The sequence below is a fragment of the Pelobates fuscus genome, chromosome 5, assembly GCF_036172605.1.
Source record: "Pelobates fuscus isolate aPelFus1 chromosome 5, aPelFus1.pri, whole genome shotgun sequence".
NCBI lineage: Eukaryota > Metazoa > Chordata > Amphibia > Anura > Pelobatidae > Pelobates > Pelobates fuscus.
In genome coordinates, this window is record NC_086321.1 from 225,861,078 (window position 1) to 225,874,458 (window position 13,381).

Consider the following 13,381-nt stretch of genomic DNA (forward strand, 5'->3'; position numbering starts at 1 on the left):
CATTCTAGTGTACTTGGGGGAAAGGCTACTATACCCGTGAGAAACCCTTGTGTGAACCCTGTGGTGAGATATTCCACCAAGTGCCTGCTAGGGTGAGACCTTAGGTAAAAAAACAGGTTGTCAATGTTTATGTCATTTAGTCATTTGTTTGGTGACAACCTGGCCAGACACATGGTCTTGGTATGTGCCCTGAAACATATGGAGCAGATGTGCAATAATCTACAGGTGCTGAAACTGCAGGAGCCTGCGTTGAAATTATTGCACACCTGCGCCTTACCTAAAAAGGAGATGGGCCTACCCAGCTTGTCCCGTAGACCACCCTCTGGTTTGTTGTGAGGGATGAAAGTGGAGTGAGGGGTGGGAGTGGAGGTGGTGGAATCTGCTTCGACGGGACATAAGTCCGCCATGTGGGATGTGGAATTACATATGGCACAAGCCGGGGGCCTGAGTCCAGCGAAGTGGCGACAGAATAGTTCTGTGTCCATCTGAGCCCAGTTCGTTCTTACATTGAACTGCTTCAGATGGGTCGCCGCCTTCGCTGATACTGACTTGTAATAGTCATAGAAAGAGGAGCCCCCGTACTTGATGCCTAGATCCACCACCTTGTGAAGATAGAGGTCTAACTCTTCTCTCCTCTGGGGATATACCATGCAAATGACATTGCGGTATATCCCAAAAGCTATCACGAACTGGGGGATAGAACATTTTTTATTGGGCCTTGGATCTCTCGTCTTGAGCACTACTGAAATGTCACCGTAGTTGTATGCCTTGTTCTCGAGTATATCCTGAGAGGCTATGTGCAAAGACACCAGACACACATCCTTCCCGTCTAAGATATCTTTTCTGATAGAGTCTGGGACGGAGTGTGCTGGTGACTCAAAGGGTGTTATGGCTGTGCTTGGTGCTGGAGGGGGGAGTATAGGTCGGCATGTTGGTATAGCGGGTACAGCCGTGGTGGAGACTGGGACTCCCATGGTAGTACCTGGGGGGGAGATGGCGCTCTCCACCTTAGATAGCCTGCTATTGAGGGTCTGTAGGATGACCAAGATTGCTGCCAGGGTATCCTGGGTGGCCGTGCTGTTGCTTGGTGGTTGTCCTTGAGAGCTAGTGCCTGGCCTAGGCTCGGGGGCTTGGTGGGTAAGCAGCCTATAAAGTTCTGCCTTTCTAGCTGTAGCTGGAAAGGGGATTCCCCTGAGCCTAAGCTCGGCCGTAATTTTGGGAATAGTCCATGCACTCAAGGACGTGGGGGTTGAAAGAGTGAGTGATTCGCCTGGAGACTCAGGTCTGATTGGCATGAATGGTGTCTCTTCTGTCAATTCTTCGATGGGGATTGGTTCTTGGGACATTCTAAAAAGGAATGATTATGTGAAAGATATATTAGAAGGGGAGTAAGGTAAGTTGGTGGGGTATGGGGGGTGTACATGGAAGAACTGGACTGTAATGCTAAATGCCGAAGCAAAAAACTTATCTGTTGAATGTTTGGGTAGGTGAGGCTCTGCTAATGCCAAGTGGCGGTGAGAGGCTCTACCTATGATTTGGGTTATGACGTAGTGGCCACAGACGTGGTGGCGGGGTGTTGGCCTCTCGGTGACAGTAAAGAGAAATCAAAACGTGTGGCGTGACAGGTGAGGCCCTGACTAGAGCCCTGTAGTAGGGTGTGCAAGGCTTATAACTATGATTTGGGCATGGGGCCGTACCTCCGTGTTGAGGTGGGGTGGGGGTGGAAGGCCTCGCTGGATCGGATTTCCTGATAGGGTGAGCTAAGGCATTAGCCTAGACCCTGTAGCCAGTTCGATTGTATACTTAAGGATAAAGTGAGAAGACTGGAGTGGTGGATACTAACCTTGACTGGTTGCAAATGGTATCTGGAACCTTCTGGAAGTAATAAGTGTGGTGAGTCTTGTCTTTTGCTGTCCTTAAGGAAGAATCCTGGGGATTTAAGACAAATGTTGATGTATTTATGCGTATCGTGGTGGCGTATGGTTTGTATTGGGAGTTGGTTGTTAAGGGCGCAACGTGAGATCCTGCATTGAGGGATCTGGAAAGTTTAGGTGTGTGAATGGGATGATTTAGATTTTTTGTGAGAAGGCTGAATGAGGCCTTGGGGTGGCGAATGGACGTACTTGGGTAAGGGCGTAAGTACCTGAAGGTATGGCTGAGTACCGGTTCAGGTTTTGGTGTTTTCTGAGCCTGAATGGCCATATGACCGTATGTCTGGATAGAGAAAATAGTAAAGAATTAACGTACCGTGGGCGTAAGCCTGTGGGAAAGTAGTAATGAAATTGAGACCACGTGAGGTCTTGTATGAAATGTTGTAAAAAGAGTAATGAACTATACCTTGGTTTGACGTACGGAGATTACGTAAAGCGTAACTGGTTAACTGTGTTGAACCGGTGGAGGCCTAGAATAATACTGGAGCTAAGGATTAACCAAAGAAAATTTTCCATAGTTAACGACAGATGTGATGGTATGTAATAAATCCCAGAAGTTTAATTGAATTTGAGGCCTAGACCTCGATGACTCAAAGTGATAAAATACAATACCTGTTCCTGTAATAAAAAGACCTTGAAATAACAACTTTAGCGCAGAAAAGCGAGAAACCGGTGCAATCTGTAAAGCCAAAATAAGTGACAGCGTGATTATATGGAAAAGGAATAGTACAGATGTGGATGTAACGGATATTGTAGCACATTGTTTTTAATGACGTAATATCTGTATGTCGGGTTAAGAATATAATATAAGGTGTATATTTAGAAAAATGGATAATTTGTTTTAGTGACGTGTGAAGTATATACAATTTAAAAAGGATGAATTTATTAGTTAATTAGGTGTATGGAAAACAGTATGTTTAAAATAGTTGTGGAGATTTTAAATGTAGTAAAATAATTTAAACCGGCCAACATAGGTAGAAAAGGAAAAGGCTGGTAGTTAGACCAGATTTGAATAACCACATACTGACATGTAGGTATCAGCAGTAAACTGACCGAACAGGGAATATACGTTTATATAGTAGAATTCGTGTAAATTAAATTTGTGCATTACTTTAGCATGTTTGAATAGGATGTAACCGAATAAGGATTAGTACATGGTGTTTGTTTTTTAACCGTACGACTAGGTCGGTACTGAGTGACCGAACGGCAATATGGGAATGCAAAAAGTAATATGAGCGTTATACTTTATATATAGATTCGGTAGTTTCTGTACAAATATGTTAACGATGCGTAAGTGTGCCGAGCGTTCGTCCGTTTTGGCGCGAACGCTGAATACGTTTAAAAAGAGCATGTATTCGTGAAAAGAAGATAGAGGGAGCCTACCCCTACGTTTTTAGGCCCGAACGGAGGGAATTAGCCGAACGCTATTTCCCTCGCCTAGCTTACGTGAACGTGCCGGTCTCGTGACCGGAAGCCGGGTACCTCGATCGGGAGGAAACCGAGTGGAAGGACCTCAAACGAACGGAGGATAGTTCGTCACTTCTTGTGTGCAGGAAACAGGAGCTGTTCTGTTGGGAAGCTTGGACCGGACGTGCTGGTTGCTATGGGGACAATCAGCTGAACGGCAGAGGTGAGTAGGGGCTGGGAGTTTAAGTAGGGGACTTACTCCTCCCACAAATTCAGGCCTAATGGCCTTTCTACATATATATATATATATATATATATATATATATATATATATATATATGTAAAATCCTGGTTCCCCGCACTCAGTTTAATCGGTCTTGTTCAGTGCCTCGGTGCAACAACTCCAGCCTCTCCATATAATCCCGAAAGAGTGCACTCAGAGGACTTGAATAAACTTCAAATAGATGCTTTATTGAGCAATAGTGTGCAGAAATATGCAATACAAGTCGAGGTTCTGTGATGTCATCAGTGACGTGTATAGAATCAGATAACGTAGTGAGATACTATTAACCCCATGTAGAGGAGAATACCGGGAACAGGTGTTGCTTAATACATAAGTCCCAGATAGCCAATGACAGTGAAGATATAGATATATACAAAGAAAATATATATACAAAGAACTATTTACAAGCCACGTAGAATATCCAGAACAAGAGGCAGATAGAGAGCACTGGGTCCACTAGGATACAGTCCAAAAATAAGACAACTAATACATATAGACTGAAGAAATATATACACGGACCCAAAGGACCTCTATCACTCTTAAGGGAGAACATCCACCTCACCAAGGAGAACATGTTAAGGTAATATAAATAGAACGCATAATACCGCATATCACACAGCGCACATAACATACTATAATCTAACATAATATAAAGTCGTATACATAGTATAGTATAATGGCTCACGGAAAAATAACTATGAGACAATGACTAGAGTAATCACTTTACCATCACTTCGCTTTATGGGCATAGATCATGTACCCCAATCATCTCGGGGAGGCAATCGTGATATCCAGCTTCTTAGGAGAGAAGCTTATTGGATCTACACATTGGGGACTCTATCCCCCCATGGATTGAATGAGAAGAACCTGTTACATTGTTTCATTCCGAGACGATGAATCAACTCACAAGACTTGGTTACACTGACCATATGAACTAAGTGTGATAACTCTAGTCATTGTCTCATAGTTATTTTTCCGTGAGCCATTATACTATACTATGTATACGACTTTATATTATGTTAGATTATAGTATGTTATGTGCGCTGTGTGATATGCGGTATTATGCGTTCTATTTATATTACCTTAACATGTTCTCCTTGGTGAGGTGGATGTTCTCCCTTAAGAGTGATAGAGGTCCTTTGGGTCCGTGTATATATTTCTTCAGTCTATATGTATTAGTTGTCTTATTTTTGGACTGTATCCTAGTGGACCCAGTGCTCTCTATCTGCCTCTTGTTCTGGATATTCTCCGTGGCTTGTAAATAGTTCTTTGTATATATCTTTTCTTTGTATATATCTATATCTTCACTGTCATTGGCTATCTGGGACTTATGTATTAAGCAACACCTGTTCCCGGTATTCTCCTCTACATGGGGTTAATAGTATCTTACTACGTTATCTGATTCTATACACGTCACTGATGACATCACAGAACCTCAATTTCAGTTTTCACTCTCCAATTATGACGCACTGATGTATATTTAAATCTTTTTTGCACGCTAGAATATTGTCTTGATAAAAGTCCGTCTGGACTGAAACGTCGACTTGTATTCACTATTGCTCAATAAAGCATCTATTTGAAGTTTATTCAAGTCCTCTGAGTGCACTCTTTCGGGGGTTATATATATATATATATATATATATATATATATATAGTTAATACATTGCTAAATACAAATACACACCAGTCAAGCTATAAGACATGCTTTTCCCACAGCAATCTCACTTTAACAGTGGTCTCAATACTGCAAGGGATTCTGGGTAGGCGTATGCAAATGTGCTCAACAAAAAAACACATTTTTGCCTCATAATTCCACTTTATACATGTATTCCTTGGAGTATGTGTCTTCCTTATACAACAGCTTTGAAACACAACCCAGGAAGAGGAGCAAAGCCAGTGAACCACTCATGGACAGCTGTTTGTTGTTAATCAGCATGAGGTTGGTTACTGGCTTGCAATGGAGGCTTGGCGTACATAGTAACAGAATTGTGGTGGGGAAAAAAAACAGAGTTGTGTTTCAAACAATCATTTTGAGGATATATCATCTTGAGGTTCCAACTGAAAATGGCACACCAGAAGTTATGCTATGGAATCACCGGAGGACGATTGGAACAGTGAAAATCTTGACTATTTACAGCTGAACAGAAACAGAAAAAAAAAAAAAAAAAACGCTCCATAAAAGCATGGACGCAGGAGGAGGGATTTATCTTGCTTATTCCTTTCTGGAAAGTGTAATAGTATATTTTTTATCTTGACATTATTTCATTGTTTGGGTCCCTGTAAAGTCCTAAGTGGGGACAAAACACGTAGGACCGCCAATTTTGTATTTATTTTCATTTAGATATTTTTTTATTTGCTTTTAGTATATTTCATTTTTTGATAAATAAATGCCTACCCAATTTTGGATATCTTCTGGAGTCTCGCTTCTTATGGCATGTGGTGCAAAATACCTAAAGCATAAAGAGAATTTGGAATAGCCCCCCAGGATTCCAAGGGGAGGCACCCCAAGGCGACATATTCATCAACTCTCTAATTTATAGCTTTATCTTCATTATTTCATATATATTTCTTTATGACAGAACTTGAGTGGAGTTAAAATGGCTTAAGTTAAAATGGAGGTGGGACTATCTAATATTTTCAGTCTGAAGACCCTGGTCTTTTTACCACCTGGCAATACCCCTTGTAATTCAGGATCACCTGCAACCTAGGGAACTGCTGTCATCCCTCTAGGCTCTTATTGTCCAACAAGTCATGCACTACTCGCAAACCAGACAATGTAAGCACAATTTATTTTGTTCCATAATCCCCTTTGATAACTTGGTAAATAATGATTCCGTAGTTACAAATTTTAATCAATTCTCAATGTGGTGACTCTGGATCAGGCTCCGTCATCCTGATTTAGAATGACTGAATACTTTCTTTATTTTGCTCTATAGCATCCAAACATTAGGAACTGTCATATAAGCTGTTTACCTTTTGGTACCTGACAATAGTACAGTGTTATCTGAAGGTTGACCCCACATGCTAGAGGTGCAGAGAGGTGCCAGGTATTTACCTCCATATCTGCTGGAATCGCCCATTAAATATTTACACGAATGTCCATGTCCACTTCTGCTTTTTAACCCCTTAGTGACCAGACCGCTTTTCAATTTTCTTACTGTTTGGGACCAGGGCTATTTTTACATTTCTACGGTGTTTGTGTTTAGCTGTAATTTTCCTCTTACTCATTTACTGTACCCACACATATTAGATACTGTTTTTATATACTCACCATTAAATGGTCTTTCTAAACATACTATTATTTTCATCATATCATGTAATTTACTATAAAAGCATTATAAAATATGTTGAAATTTTTTTAAAAAAACACACTGTTTCTAACTTTGAGCCCCAATATCTGTTACGCATCTACAACCGCCAAAAAACACCTGTGCTAAATAGTTTCTAAATTTTGTCCTGAGTTTAGAAATAATGTTAACATGTTCTTAGCTTTTTTGGAAAGTTATAGGACAATAAGTACAAGTAGCACTTTTTTCAAACCATTTTTTTTTCGAACTTAAAGGGAAACTCCAGTGCCAGAAAAACGATCCGTTTTTCTGGCACTGAAGGGTCCCTCTCCCTCCCACCCACCAATCCCCGGTTACTGAAGGGGTAAAAACCCCTTCAGTCACTTACCTGGGACAGCGGCGATGCCCCTCGCCGCTGTCTCCGCCTCCGCGACGCTCCTCCTAGTGATTACGTCGGCCGGTGGGCGAGACTAATCTCGCTCACCGGCCGAGAAGACCTAATGCGCATGCGCGGAAATGCCGCGCATGCGCATTACGTCTCCCCATAGGAAAGCATTGAAAAATCATTTCAATGCTTTCCTATGGGGTTTTGAGCGACGCTGGAGGTCCTCACACAGCGTGAGGACGTCCAGCGACGCTCTAGCACAGGAAACCTGTGCTAGAAACAAGGAAGTGACCTCTAGTGGCTGTCTAATAGACAGCCACTAGAGGTGGAGTTAACCCTGCAATGTAAATATTGCAGTTTATGAAAAACTGCAATAATTACAGTTGCAGGGTTAAGGGTAGTGGGAGTTGGCACCCAGACCACTCCAATGAGCAGAAGTGGTCTGGGTGCCTGGAGTGTCCCTTTAACACAAGTTACATTGTAACACTGATATCTGTCAGGAATCCCTGAATAACCCTTCATATGTATATATTTTTTAAAAGAAGACCACCTAAGGCAATGATGACGAACCTATGGCATGCGTCCCACAGGTGGCACGCCGAGCCGTCCTTGTGGGCACGCGGCCATAGGTCATCGGGTTAGGGGGCCGCTGGTCAGAAGCAATGCAGAGTAGGCACCTGCCGCACTAAAACGGCAGGCGTCTACTCTGCTTTCGTATCGGGAGGACCCGGAAGCAGGGGGAAGGATCTGGGAAGCAGCTCTCCTGTCCTCCCGCGAGCAGGCTGTGTAGAGCATTGCTACACGTTACCATGGCAACGCTCCACACATCATTCTGCGTGCGGGAGGACAGGAGAGCTGCAGCCAGAACCTGTCCTACTTACTTACCACCACCGGATCACCAGGGCTGGCTGTGTCCCCCTTCCTTCACCAAAGGTAAGAAGAAGGGAGGGGGGGGATAAAGATTTTAATATTACATTTGCTACCTGCAGCACCCCCTCTACACACACAGCACCCCCCCCACAAACAGCACCCCTCTCACACACACAGCACCCCCCACACACAGCACCCCTCTCACACACAGCACTCCGCTCACACACAGCACCCCTCTCACACACACAGCACCTCCCCCCACAAACAGCACCCCTCTCACCACAGCACCCCTCACACACACAGCACCCCCCTTACACACAGCACCCACTCACACACAGAGCACCCTTCTCACACACACAGCACCCCTCTCACATACAGCATCCCTCACACACACACACAGCACCCCTCAGAGACAGACACAGCACCCCTTACATGCAGCACTCCACACACACACACACACACACACTCTGCACCCATACACACAAACATATACACTGCAACCCTCAGTATGTGTGTGTGCGTATGTATTCAGCAGACTGTGTGTATGTATTCAGCAGTCTGTGTGTACTCAGCAGTCTGTCTGTACTCAGCATTCTGTGTGTGTGTATTCAGCAGTTTGTCTGTATGTGTATTCAGCAGTGTGTGTATTTAGCAGTCTGTATGTATTCAGCATTCTGTCTGTGTGTATTCAGTGGACTGTGTATACGTATTCAGCAGTCTATGTGTATGTTTGTGTGTATGCAGCGGACTGTGAGAATGTATTCAGCAGACTGTGTATGTATTCAGCAGTTGGTGTGTGAATGTGTTCAGCAGTCTGTATGTATGTTTTTTATGTATTGCATTTGTTGGAGATACTAATAAATATACAACTAATTTTATCTATAATTAAAATTTTTATTCCCGCGAGGACCCAACGATCACATGGCCCAGGAAGGCCGGTTCGGGCAGTGGGGGTCTGCCTGAGCTCCCAGGCAGACTTCAGGATCACCAGCGATCAGGTAAGTGGTAATTTGGTAAATGACGTACCAGGTATGTCCACGGTCATTAACGACCGTTTTTTGGTGGACGAACCTGGTACGTCTTTGGTCGGGAAGGGGTTAAAGTGCTCACAGTGGAAGGAATTTGTATGTGCAATGGTTATGCTTCACATTCTCTCCCCTGGCTGGCACAGAGAGCATACATGTGATCTGACTTTAAACAGTTTAAACAGTTTAAACAGTCCAATCAAAAGATTCTCTATGAGTTAAAAATTAGTTAAAAACTGTTTGTAAAATGATCCATGACACTATATGTCAGGTGTATGGAGATACACATATCTCCTAATTCAGGTTGACGCCTTTCGTTTGAAAGTTTGCCTTTAGTTTTGGATAAAAAATAAATTAGAAAAGTCAAGGTTTCAGACATCCAACGTTTTTTCATTATGAAATAATGTTGTTGATGCAATCACTAGATCTGCAGTAGAAAGGGTCTGATAAATATCAGAGCAAGGGAGAAGTCCCTAAAAATGGAATGAAAATGCATGTACACCTTTACCAATCCATGAGCAAACCCACTCAGTATTAGACTAGAGTTTTTTGTTATTAGCAATACTCAGCATGGTTTTATGAAACATAGGTCATGTCAAACTCACCTAATTGCATTCTACGAAGAAGTAAGTAGAAGTATAGATCAGGGTGTTGCAGTGGCTATGATCTACTTAGATTTTGCCTAGGCATTTTATACGGTTCCTCACAATAGGTTAGTCTTCAAACTAAAAGAAAGTGGTCTAGATGAATATTCGTGTTCGTGGGTAGAACATTGGCTTAAGGATAGAATACAACGAGTTGCAGTTAATTGTAAATTTTCACGCTGGAAAAAAGTTGTATTACTAAGCGGTGTCCCTCAGGGTTCTGTTTTGGGACCGCTTCTATTTAACATATTTATAAATGATCTTGAAATAGGCATTGTTTTAGTGTTTGCATATGACACAAAACTTTGTAAAGTAATAAAATGTGAGCAGGATATTGCTTTGCTGTAGAGGGATTTAGATAGATTGGGGGACTGGGCACTAAAATGGGAGAGGACATTTAATGTAGAGAAATGCAAAGTTATGTACTTCGGGGTCAAGAATGCACAAGCAACTTACACCCTAAATGGTAATGAATTAGGGCTAACCACACACAAGAAGGATTTATAAGGATTTATAAGAATCTACTCTATCAAAAACGTCTAATGCAATCAAGCTGAGCCACCTCTTTTTAAAAGACTTTTTAAAAGACTTTTTATCTTTATATTTTAACTATACACAACTTTTATATTTATATTTTATTTGTTATCTTTATTACTACTCTGGTATATTCCTTTTTAGGCGCATCCTTATCTCTTTGCATTTTTTCTCTCTGATTACTGTGGGGTATCAAGAGGGAGCCTATTATCCTAAGGAGTGCTGCCTTATACTAACACTTATTTAAATATCCTCTTGTAACTTTATTTAGCGCTGATCCTTCTGTGAATCCTATAAATTCTCAGGATGAAAATATAATTTTGCCTCTTTACAAAATTGCTGAATAGACCACACCTTGAATATGCTGTGCAATTTTGGGCATCTGTTCTAAAGAAGGATATCATGGCACTAGAAAAAGTGCAAAGACGAGGTACAAAATTGATAAAAGGAATGGAGCATTTTAGTTACGAAGAAATGTTAAAAAATGTAAATCTCTTTCTTTTGGAAAAACGGCGCCTCAGAGGGGATATGATAACATTATACAAATTCGGAGTCAGTATAAACCATTATCTGGAAATCTATTCATAAACAGGGCTATACATATGACACGAGGTCACGCATTTAGGCTAGAAGAAAGGAGATTTAATCTAAGGCAAAGAAAAGTTTTTTTACAAGATGAACGATAAGGATATGGAATTCTCTGCCTGAAGAGGTGGTTTTATCAAAGTCCATACCAATGTTGAAGCAGCAATTAAATATTTCCAAAAATATAACATACAGGGATATAATTTCTAATTAATGGGGTAATAGCTGCTTAATCCAAGGAGATATCTGACTGCCAGTTTGAGGTCAAGAAGGATTTTTTCCTAGATTGTTGCAAAATTGGAAGTGCTTCAGACTGGGTTTTTTGCCTTTTTTGTATCAACAGCAAAAACATTTGTGAGAAAGGCTGAACATGATGGACGCAAGCAGTGGTGTATTTAGGTTTTGTGCTGCCCTAGGCATGACTAAACATGGGCACCCCATGTTTGCCACAATTTGCCACACTTCTTCCTGATTAAGAACCCACCCCTTCCTCTTTAGACCCCACTTTTTCCTACTCCTTTAGAAAGGATACTACAGTGCCAGGAAAGTTTTCCTGGCACTTTAGTTCCCTATAGTGCCCCTCTCCCTTGTGCTCTCTCCCCCTACTCGGCACTGAAGGAGTTAAAACTCCTTCAGTCACTTACCTGAATCCAGCGCCGATGTCCCTCAGCTATGGGTCAGTCTCCTCCATCGCGCTTGCATTAGGCTTCCCCATAGAAAAGCATTGTGTATCAATTCTTTCCTATGTGGATTTAGCAGGCGCTTGATGTCCTCATGCACAGCATGAGGATGTCCAGCATCAGTTAGGCGACTTTTTATTGAGAAACTGCAATAATTAACCTTGCAGGGTTTTAGGGAGAGGAACACTGCACCCAGACCACTTTAATGAGCTGAAGTTGTCTTAGTGCCTATAGTGTCCCTTTAAGCACACACTCTGAAAGTCACACACACACAATGACAAACACACATACGTCACTGACAGACACTCTCACTGATTTGATACACACACATTCCCCAACAGACACACTGGCAGATACACACTGACAGTCACGTACACACTCAATGAAAAACACAGAGACATCACTGACAGACACAGACTCACAGATCTGACACACACTCATTGACAGACACACACACGCACACTGACAGATGCGCACACTGACAGACACTCATTGATAGACACACACTGATAGTCACACACAGATTCAATGACAAACATACTCTCACAGATTTGACAGACACTCACAAACACACACATACTGACAGACAGACACACAGGCTCACACTCACAGACACACACATACACTCACTAATTATTAATGTTATTAAAATACTTTAAACATTTTCACCCAGCCTTCCTACCTGGAGAGCTGGCGTGGATCTGTATCAATAGTGTAAAATAAGTGGAGCGCAAAATGACAGGGAAACCTGCCTATAGACCTTATGTGAGAAGGTAAAAATATATAAATGTATACCTATACGTTGTAGTAGAGCCTCGATAGCATGCAAAGAGAAAATACTAAAATAATAATAATCGTGCAGTATGCCAAATATGAATAAAAGTAGAAAATTTTAATGACAATGCGATAAAATAGATAAAAAATGGTTAGATACTGCTTACAGTGTGTGAGTTAGTGAGATTTATGCGGGCAAAGAGGCTGCGCTACTCACAAGCGCTGTATATCAAGAGTCCAGACTAATGCTGCAGAATCTGCAAAAATCTTGTCTGTGGGGATGGTCTCTGAAGTCCTACCGGATTATGCAGTAGTGTAAGTCTGGAGGTGGTTCTGGCTGTGTCCGTGTCCCTCAGCTGTGGTCCCGATAAGCTGTGGGCAATTTTGTCCAGTCGCGGGGTTTGCAGGTGCCACCCACCTTAGTGACGTCAGTGCATGCTTACGTGGACGCGTTTCGCCTTCCGGCTTCTTCGGTACGTAAGTAATATAGTCTCGACTAGCAGTAGGGGAACATATATGGGCAATAATAGTTCCGCCCTCAAATGTTTCCACTAATTACAGATACATAGTACAGCCTCTTAAAAGTAAACAAGGAATGAACTTTTCGTCTTAATGCAGTAATGTGTTAGTGGTTTAAAACACTTTTAAAATATAGCCATACAATGATACATAATACAAACAGCTTTGGTAATGTGTATATCTAATCAATAAAGAAATTCAATCTATACAGAAATACAGGTGTTTAACTCTCAAATGGAATTCAAAGTAGTATAGTAACATTTTCTTGTTAAAGGGGAGAAAAAAAATAGATGTTAAAAATATACCATAGAAGACACTGAAGATATTTAACACAAGACTGGGTTGACATTTTTCAAAATATGTAGTATACAATAATACATTATGGCATGGAAACCATTTGTCAATATAAAATATACAGAATAGGAAAAACAATTAAAGTGCAATCGTGTATATAGCT